Here is an 11,421-nt window from a genome sequence, read left to right as displayed (position 1 = left end):
CTCTCATCGCTGAAGACGACACGTCTCCATTCGTCCCTCCATTCACGCCTGTCGCGACACCACTGGAGGCGGGCTGCACGATGTTGGGGCGTGAGCGGAAGACGGCCTAACGGTGTGCGGGACCGTAGCCCAGCTTCATGGAGACGGTTGCGAATGGTCCTCGCCGATACCCCAGGAGCAACAGTGTCCCTAATTTGCTGGGAAGTGGCGGTGCGGTCCCCTACGGCACTGCCTAGGATCCTACGGTCTTGGCGTGCATCCGTGCGTCGCTGCGGTCCGGTCCCAGGTCGACGGGCACGTGCACCTTCCGCCGACCACTGGCGACAACATCGATGTACTGTGGAGACCTCACGCCCCACGTGTTGAGCAATTCGGCGGTACGTCCACCCGGCCTCCCGCATGCCCACTATACGCCCTCGCTCAAAGTCCGTCAACTGCACATACGGTTCACGTCCACGCTGTCGCGGCATGCTACCAGTGTTAAAGACTGCGATGGAGCTCCGTATGCCACGGCAAACTGACTGACACTGACGGCGGCGGTGCACAAATGCTGCGCAGCTAGCGCCATTCGACGGCCAACACCGCGGTTCCTGGTGTGTCCGCTGTGCCGTGCGTGTGATCATTGCTTGTACAGCCCTCTCGCAGTGTCCGGAGCAAGTATGGTGGGTCTGACACACCGGTGTCAATGTGTTCATTTTTCCATTTCCAGGAGTGTATATCCAACTACTCAGTGTTTTGAATAGCCGGCCGCTGTGGCCGAGCGGTTCTAGACGCTTCAGTCCGGAACCGCGCTGCTGCTACGGTCGCAGGTTCGAATCCTGCCTCGGGCATGGATGTGTGTGATGTCCTTAGGTTAGTTAGGTTTAAGTAGTTCTAAGTCAGGGGACTGATGACCTCAGATGTAAAGTCCCTTAGTGCTTAGAGCCATTTGAACCATTTGTTTTCGATATTGGCTTGGGTGTCCCAACTGACTGAGACGAACACATGCCGCCTAGAACTGTCGCTACAATGTGTGCCTTACGGGAGCAGAAACCATGACAACGGCGTAGGTATGACAGTTACGTTCTTCTGCATTTCCGTGTGGTGATGTCAATGACCACTTGTTAACAATGCTGACCGTTGTGCACTGGAAGTAAGACAGGAAACCTGTTAGGCCAGTACGAGAAATATAGTTAATTTCTCGGGTACCTGTACAGTATTTTGACCCAGTCATGACATTTTTGTGCATTTCGGAGAAACGGCGAGCGTACCGAATTAGTTGGCGCGAACAAAGGCGCTGTCCAAATCTAGTGCTATAGCGTGCCACAATGTGGCTTTCTCTCGATGTTTTGAACTGCGACGATCAGTTTTACCACATAGCCTAATTAAACCAAGATGTTATATTCAACAATTATCTTTCTAGTGGGTAAGCCGCATGCGAGAGGTCGAAGAACGACATGTTTTATTTTTGGTACAGGTTTCTGCTGCTATTTATTTACTCGTAGTAATTATAAGGTTACACGAGAACTCCCTACGGCGTTTTGCCATAATTTCCATTGTAAACCTACGCTTCAAGATACAATATGGACCACATCGTACTAGCTAAGACGTAAGGATAAAGTGCCATATATCGACATAGTAACTAACACAGGCGTATGGAACAATATTATAGCTATTATACCATCTACATAGGTACGCTTGATAATGGTAAAACATCGAAACGAGCTCTTCGTGTAGCTTGTAATTATTACGAATAAAGAAACTACAGCAGAAACCTGTATCAAAAATAAATAAACCGCATTTGTTGTGATATGGCTGTGATGGCTCTCGAGTTCCTCAGTCTGCCGCTAGCACGATGATGTATTACGCCGACGGGAAAGTGGTGTCGTTTCTGCGCATGTCGACATTCGTTTCTCATTTATCAGCTTATCGTGTACTTCAAAGTGGTGCCAAAGACATTTTAAGGCTAGAGTGACCTATTTACTCCTGAGTGAGTAAATCTTTTCTTTTTTTCAATTTATTGCGAAATGGCCAGCCAAATACCGCAAAAGGTGGGGTACATATCTGACATCGTAGAATTTATGGGGTATCAACTGTAGTAATGCAACAGTTGCTGCCAAAACTATTTGAGAAGCTTATCAAAGTGCATCAGAAATTTGTAAATGCCAAGTTCAAATCTGGTAACTTTGATATTTCCGACTCGTATCGATAAGGAAGACCAACATCTCTAGCCAATGACGTATTAAGGACAGAAGTGGAAATAAATCCGTGTCAGACAACAGAGGAATTGTCAAACACTCTTAACCAACCTTGGTCGACCATCCAAGAACATTTCTAGTACCTACACCTGTAGAGGCTTTAAAATCATCGATGCTGTTGCTATTCTGGTTACGTCTGCAACATTGATGGATGTGATTAGTTCATTAACTGGCGTGCTTTCGTGAGCTGTAATAGGGGAATAGTCGATTTCGTTTTGCGTGTTAGCAACTGTCGAGAAAAATTCGATATAATTCCCTACTTAATGAACCTTTGGGGTCACCGTGCTATGTGGGGCTCTACGCATTCCATGTTCAACAACGATTATATGAGGAAATTACTTCTAGTTCACTACTGCTGCCAGTACATCGATTTGACACCATACTTTTGAATTTGCATGCTGTTTTAGCTGCATCTTTCTTACAGTGGCTACTCAGTTTGTACCACAAAACTGTGGAGACCGTTTACCAGTCTATGCACAATCAGAACAATCTGATGTATTTTACAGGAAACGAATTCCGGATTTCAGCAATAGCAGTCGCCAACGGTAACCAGTAAATTACTGAGGCGGTCAGTTACCAGAAGACGATTCCTTAATGGGTGAAATGCGGTTGACACATGTAAAAAAACAGATTTCCGTTCGTGTTCTCAAGTGACTTTTCACGGTTCCGGGGAACTGCCATCGAATTCTTCGGTTTGTTCGTGACGAGACGCTAAATGCTACCAGGGACACGTAATTAAGTGGTTTAGGACAGAGATCGTGACCGCACAGCGAACAAAAAATAACTGGGTGGCGTGGGTACAATTACCGCCTGGATGATACGGGAGAGGTGTGACGTTGCAGATAACGGATACTCGCTTCACGGTTGTTCTTTTATTCTCGTTCATTTAGGCACGCCTAAATGTGGAACGTGGGCAACTCTTTCCAGGCAACTGGGCCACAAATCTGTTTGGATGAAGCATGGCGATTGTGTCACCGCTCTCGTCTTTAACTGATGTCTTTACTGTCGCCTTTGTACAAAACTAGTGTCGTAACTCGCTAACAGAGCACATTTACTGCTGTGCACAACTCAAGAACGAGCTAGATAAGTACCATAACACATTAACAACTAGGTGGAAATGAATGAAAGTGCGGTAGTATGCTGTCAGGAGTCTCCCAGTCGTGCTCAAAAACTTGGACATGCGTAGCGAGACCAGCGTGGGGCTTGCCTCGCAACATGAAGAACTTGAAGCAACTAGGGAAGACAGCGTGTGTCAATCCTTCATTGCAACACCGCCCGGAGGCAACATTTGGATGACTTCACAGGGGAAGAATTATCTGGAAACTGGAAGGACGAAATATGACGAGAGTAGCCGAGGTCTTGGGTATTGCTCACAGCAGTGTTTCGCGTGCCTATGGAGCGTTCCGAACCATAGGTACTGCTGCCAGATGGAGGGGAAGTGGTCGATCACAGTCAACTACAGGAGCAGATGACAGCTACATTGTGCAACAGACAAGAAGAGACCCACATCAGACAGCGGATGCAATTACAACATTTCATAGGACTGCAAGGAACGCAATCTAACGCTCCACAGTCGAACGCGGGGCGACTGCTTGGGGCTCACAGTAATTCCTGTATGAATATTTATTTTATTTGCTTTTCTTCCCAAACTCAGTCCTTAATAAGCTGTTTAAGCTCTACATTGTTCGATAACTGATAACCGCGTGTTAAATACTCACAGTTCTTCAACATGAAATTTCCACCTTGCGGTTGCTGGGGCGACTGTTTGGCTCAAAGAAGTGTGGCAACTTTGGTTAGATTCAGCCGAATAAATAGGCGAAAGACCGGGGATAAACTGATCATTGATCTGGAGGAAAATTCAGTAATACTGACCCTGTTAAATACCTTGCCACCCTATGCTGTACCTTGCTACATCTTCGTCAAACGTCTCATTTGTACATGTAAAATCTTCTTTCCTGGATGATAAACTGCTCCGTCTCTCAAATGACAACTGTTGACTGAAGAAAACTTAGCAATACCGTAATCATGGGCTTCCGCAGATATTTATTTTGGGTTGGGGGGGGGGGGGAGGAGAATACTCTAAAATTGCAATTTTAGAAGGAAATGAGTTGGCCAGTTTCTAGACGTGTCATGCCGAAAGAATAAACTTTAATACTAGGTGACGCACACAGACTTGATGGTTATCCACTCAATATGTGGATTAAAACTCTGTACTTGAGAATACAGGCGGAAAGTGCCCCCCTCCCCCCTTTCGGACGTTTATGGCCGTATCACATTTACTGGCCGCGTCTGAGCACTTCTAGTAGCTATTGCCTACGCCAGAGTCGGTATATTGGGAAGGAAGTTTCTCCAGTCTGGAGCTTATGGGTCAGTTTTTCCCTAATGTTCCTAAGTGGATTGTGGAGGAGAGCGAGTGATTTTCTCAGAATGTCAGGCATTTGCAAGCAGCGTCTGAAAATCTCTGGCTACAGGCGATATTTTGCAATAGAGTGATTAGTGTGAGCGAAGAAGGGTCACTGAAATTGTCCACGTGAGGCTAATGGGTCTGCGGCCAAAAAGCCTGAATCTTAAATACGAGAAATATTCATAAATTATCCTCCGACTAGGTATTAAAAATATATATTTTATGTTGTTGTTGCGGTTTTAAGTCCAAAGGTTGGCCTGATGCAGCTCTCCATGCTACCCTATCCTGCGTAAGCCTCTTCACCTCCGAATAACTACTGCAACCTAAATCCTTACGAATCTGTTTACTACATTCGTCTCTTGGTCTCCCTCTACTATTGTTACACCCCCCACCCCCACCCCCCACACACACACACCCTGACGGCCATTCAAGATCATTTACGTGCGAATGCACTTTCTCTACCGCACTCTTGCGCGTCTCAGCGTCAGGATGCGAACAATGAGTATGTTTGCGGCGGATGCTACGAAGAAGTGTACGAGAAGTTGGGAATTTGGGTTGAACGGGGGACGTGTTCGGATAGCCGAAGCGGTATGGCAACCGCTCGCGTATGGCAGGAAATCCACGTCTTCCCGCCCGGCAGAAATTTTCAAAAAAACGGTTCAAATGGCTCTGAGCACTATGCGACTTAACGTCTGAGGTCATCAGTCCCCTAGAACTTAGAACAACTTAAACCTAACTAACCTAAGGACACCACACACATCCATGCCCGAGGCAGGATTCGAACCTGCGACCGTAGCGGTCGCGCGGTTCCAGACTGTAGCGCCTAGAACCGCTCGGCCTCTCCGGCTGGCCACAAATTTTCACTTCTCGCCGCTGAACATTCATTTCGATGCCCGACTGTGGCCGATATCAAAATTTCTGTATCATCATATCAGTAGAAGGACGAATTGATTAGGGATAGAGTACAGAGTACAATAGAACAAGTGCTTTTACAACGAATCGATCTATACTTCCACTTAAATCGACTGAGGAGAACCATAGAGAGCCTAAATATGGAAGGCCTGACTGGGGTCTGAGCCCTTCACTTCCGAATATGTGTGTCACTTCGTTTGGCGACTTTTGATAGGAAGGGCCTCTTCCATAATGGCGTCCCCACCTAAACATTCCATCAGCTACGAACCAGTTTAGAATTAAATTCTTTATTTTCACTGACGCTCCTAATGTTTGGCTGTGCTCCAGACCAGCCGTTGCGCTAACCTCCAGCATCCTCCTTAATCATCAAAACGTGGCCTACCGCACCGAAGTTTCACGGACATTCGACCAAGTCCTTCAGTTGGCTACTTTCTAACGAGAATAAGAAAATATTTGTTCAATTTTCTCTTTACTTGTTAGCTCAAAAGTTCGCACATATAAGTGTCGCTTAATGTAACTCCCCCACCCATGATCAACACCTACTGATCGGAAAATTACAAGCTGCGTAGTCGCAAACTGCTTAACAGCAAGCCACTGTGTAGAAGACGAGCTTTAAATGACGCAGCTAGATATATGATAGATATTGAATCATTTACCGATAAACGCAAAGAAAATGAAACATTTTTGAGTGGAAAGCAGTGGTTAGCGTAACGCAGAACTGAAATTCTGAGCTGCTTAAACGCAACAATGGATAATTGGCAAAATCCATCCTAACTGCCGCATGTAGTCCTCGTGGTCTCCCCGCATCTAGTCTATCAACTAAAGGACTTTGCACAACCACGCAAGCCCCCGACGAACCGTCACAAATGATGGGCATCCTCCAGAATAATTACAGAAATGACCTTGTACAACTTTTCGTTATGAACAAGTGCGCTCTCAACCTAGAATACATTGTTATTCGGATAGAACTATACCTATATAAATCCACTCCATATCACATTGTTGCTCCATCATATGCGAATCTACTAAAAGCCCGTCTCACACGGAGCAAGGTTCGCCGAAAGTTTGCGAGATGGCGTGCATGCCTGCCGGCTTGCAGGGAAAGGAGTCGGCTACCTTCCATGCCGAAGCTCTGTCACGGTGCAAGATCGGCAGCTAGTTGTGCTGCGATCGGCTGCATGTTGTATCAAACGAAGATGGCTGCTTCAGGTACAGATGTTCAGAGCAAACTGGCGTTATTAGCTGTTTTGGTACTAAACGATGCAGAAATGCATGCTAATGAGAGAAGAAGAAAGAAAGAATGGATGAAAAACTGGATTAAGAGGAGAAACGCTGGAAAAGGTGTGCTCTCCATGCTTCGTAAAGAGTTGAGGTTAGTTCGCACAACACCTACTTTTGTTTGAAAAGTATCACCAATTCATTACTGTTTGACTTTATAAATATACCAATAATGACTGTATTTTATAGACTAGAAGATCGTACATCCTTTGCAAATTTTATACGAATGGATGTATTGGTATTTGAAGAACTGCTTTGTATGGTTTCACCTCTGATTCAGAAGAAAGACACGGTGATTATAGATCGTACATCCTTTGCAAATTTTATACGAATGGATGTATTGGTATTTGAAGAACTGCTTTGTATGGTTTCACCTCTGATTCAGAAGAAAGACACGGTGATTATAAGAACTTCCTACCGCACCACACAACAGCAGAAAAGCGAGTATCAACAAAGGCTTCCCGCCCAAGCTTTCCGCGTCTGACGTCACATACGAAACGTCTCATGATTGGCCAACGCAGGTAGCACGCAGGGAACCTTACAAGAAAAACAGCACCCGATCTATCCTGGAAATCTTACAAGGTTCCCAGCAAGGTAGCCCGCTAGCAGGCGACGGAGCCCGCAAGGTAGCGGTCGCGCCAGCCAGCAAGGAAACTTGCAGCGAATCTTGCTCCGTGTGAGACGGGCTAAGCCCGTCTCACACGGAGCAAGATTCGCCGCAAGTTTGCGAGTTGGCGTGCATGCCTGCCGGCTTGCAGGGAAAGGAGACGGCTATCTTCCATGCCGAAGCTCTCCCACGGTGCAAGATCGGCAGCTAGTTGTGTTGTGATCGGCTGCGTGTTGTATCGAACGAAGATGGCTGCTTCAGGTACAGATGTTCAGAGCAAACTGGCATTATTAGCTCTTTTGGTGCTAAACGATGCAGAAATACATGCTACTGAGAGAAGAAGAAAGAAAGGATGGACGAAAAACTGGATTAAGAGGAGAAACGCTGGGAAAGGTGTGCTCTCCATGCTTCATAAAGAGTTGAGGTTAGTTCGCACAACACCTACTTTTGTTTGAAAAGTATCACCATTTCATTACTGTTTGACTTTATAAATATACCAATAATGACTGTTACATACGACTTTATTTTATAGGATAGAAGATCGCACATCCTTTGCAAATTTTATTCGAATGGATGTATTGGTATTTGAAGAACTGCTTCGTATGGTTTCGCCTTTGATTCAGAAGAAAGACACGGTGATGCGTCACGCAATTACGGCGCGGGAAAGGTAAGTGCATTATTATATGTTCGAAACAGAAAGTTAATTTTTATTTATAATCCATTGTAATTTTACGATCAATCTGAGATATGTTTAATATGCGTCTCTAGGCTTGCTGTCACACTGCGTTTCCTAGCGACCGGAAACACTTACAAAGATTTGGCCTATTCTACACGAATAGCGAACAACACGCTCTCCCGTATGATACCAGAGACTTTGACGGCCATAGCAAGCGTGTTAAGAGATAATGCGATACAGGTAAGCTCAAGATAAATGCTATAAGTATTTGCTACGATTTTCTACTTGGTACGGCACGACTGTGAAGTAAAATGTAATTTGCAGTGTCCACGTGATCCTGCCGAGTGGAAAGTAATAGAGGATGGGTTCCACAGCCTCTGGCAATTCCCGCATTGCATTGGAGCACTTGATGGGAAACATGTCAAGTTTAGGCCTCTGCGCTCTGATGGTTCATCATTCAGAAACTACAAAGGTCACGACAGCATAGTTCTTTTAGCTCTAGTAGATGCTAATTATAAATTTTTGTTTGTGGACATTGGCAGAAATGGAAGAATGAATGATGGTGCAATATTCAGAGAGAGTGCCTTGTTCATGAAACTCATGGATGGTTCATTAAATTTGCCACCAAAGTCTCCACTTCCAGGTAGTGGCATCTGTGTTCCCTACATGTTTGTGGCAGATGATGCTTTTGCGTTAAAGGAAAATTTAATGAAACCATATCCTGAACATGACATGACACCTGAAAAAAGAATTTTTAACTACAGAATTTGTAGAGCACGTAGAGTTGTGGAAAATGCCTTTGGCATAATGTCAAACAAATTCAGAATTTTGCTGCAGACTATTCCACTATCTGTTTTCAAAGTAGAGCTCATTACAAAAGTGTGTTTCTTGCTACATAATTTTGTACTTGCCAGAAACTCTCAAGGATATATCCCTCCAAATGTAGATGAATTACCATGTCTTCCTGGCATTGCTACTCAGGGTGCAAATCATAGTGCAGCGAGTGCAAGAGAAGTGAGACAACATCTGACATGGTATTTCAATACTGTTGGCAGAGTTCCATGGCAGGAAAGGTGTGTTCAGGAAGGTAACAGATAATGGTTTAGTATGTTTCTGAAACATTACCTTATTCATTGTTTCATTTTCAGTCCTTTGGCATATTGACAGTGATTGTGTGTGTGTGTGTGTGTGTGTGTGTGTGTGTGTGTGTGTGTGTGTGAGAGAGAGAGAGAGAGAGAGAGAGAGAGAGAGAGAGAGAGAAATAAATATAAATTTATATGTATCTAGAGAGAGAGAGAGATAAATATAAATTTATATGTATCTCAGGCAATGATTGGAACCTGTGCAAGACCTTGCAAAAATCTGATCTTATTTTGTATAACAGCTCTACAATTAATTACCTGGGACATGTAGAGAGCCACTATTATGAAATAATATTTTTCTTTGATGGTTATGAAGAAGGTATGGAAAGACCTATTAAACATTTATGCATCCCAAATTAACAGTTTTGGAAGACAATTTTGTGCTGACTGTATTTGTGGTAGTAAGGTACTGCACAATATTTTTTTCTGATTGATAGCACTTAGATGTATATGCTTATTTTTATTTTACTTATTTATTTATTCATTCATCGAAGGATCATCTAACAATTATCTGGTATTTTTCACCATAATACAATGGAAAGACATAGTTTGTAAATATACATATATGTGTACATATAAGTATGCTTTTGGGATAGGACAGCTGGTTGGTTGTGGCCTTGACAGAACCTTGATGAGGGGTAACATAAATTAAGATGGCCAAATAGCGCCTGCTCCAACCTCTAAAATATGAGGTTACTATTTTAACAGTTGGATTGGCTCATCTGTTTAGCCTCTATTGTACAATGTTCGTTGATTTAAGTACTGTCTGTTCCAGATATCTTATAATACAAATGTGGTTTTACTGTTCACTTTTGGACATGGGACAGCATTTAGTGATAACTCTGGGTCACAAATTTGCTGCTTTACACCGTGCTCTAACTTTAGTCTGCTTGGAAAACTGGCTCCACACTGGTAGACATCCTTCTATTCCCACCTCTGTCCTGAGTCTTCATCCCCTGTCATTCACTTCAGATATTGGCACAGGATTACAGTATTTTATGGTGTTGGGATGATGATGTTATCCCATATTACTATTAACCACTTCCATTAACACTGTATCAGTGATTCCCAACCTTTGTGAAACAATGTTTCTGCATGGAGTCAGATATTAGCTACTACCCTGGCACACCAATTTTTGTTGCTACTACTTTTTGATAACCTCTTTTTTTTAGAGAATGATGTTGGTAGTCTCAGAACAACATGTTAAAATTGGTTCATTGTACTCCTGTTTGTAAGCCACTTGATTTTTAGACTCCTTGCGTTTGAAATACCAGTAACTAGAAGACACCACTTTGCTACTGTTCTGCGTGAGAACTGAATAATAATAATAATAATAATAATTTGTGTGGCACAATGGCAAAGTGCCTTTCTTTTGATGTGCTGCCACTTTGGCAACTTGCATATTCCTAATCTAATCCTGTTATCAAGATGGGACATGTCATTTTTGGCAGTTCCTCACATCACTGAAAGGGGAATGCTACACTGAAGGCAAACTGAAAATTTTTGTGGTCTGAACAGCCTTAAATTTTGCTTCCTGTTTTCAGGCACACTATCACTAGCCTCCTTTAGCAGTGTAAGAACTATTACCTACTTTCTATTAATTTTGATGTATGTTTGAAACTGCAAAGAGAATAATGAAGCAATATATGGTTAAGAGAACTATGTACAACTCTGAGAATATATTTAGGCATTTATGAGGTCTCAATGTTGTCATAGATGGCTGCTACAAAGTATGTGCATTTTTTTATCAGTTGCATAAAACTTTCTTAATCAGTATGCATGTATTCAAGAATATTGTCTATATTTCTATTCAGACAATAGGTGTCTGTTTTTGTATGTAAGAGATTTTCTGCTGTTCGTCTCTGGTTTTCTGTTCCAGATGCAGCTGCCGATGCACCAACTACATGATAGGATTCACGTTCAAGAATGCTTGTGAAGTATTCTGAAGAAAATACTGTTGCAGTTCATGTGTCCATATTTAAAAAGTGTACAGAACAAAGCAGCCATGTAAAAAGACATTTTTTATTGTGTGTGTGTGTGTGTGTGTGTGTGTGTGTGTGTGTGTGTGTGTGGATTGAGCTAACTGTAGCCCTTATATATGTTATGGGATTATTTGTTTATCAAGTAAATATCAAGCCATCCTGACTTGGGTTTTGTGGTTTCCC

The sequence above is a fragment of the Schistocerca piceifrons genome, chromosome 1, assembly GCF_021461385.2.
Source record: "Schistocerca piceifrons isolate TAMUIC-IGC-003096 chromosome 1, iqSchPice1.1, whole genome shotgun sequence".
Lineage (NCBI taxonomy): Eukaryota > Metazoa > Arthropoda > Insecta > Orthoptera > Acrididae > Schistocerca > Schistocerca piceifrons.
The sequence above is the reverse complement of the archived record's forward strand: the minus strand, read 5'-3'. Positions refer to the sequence as shown.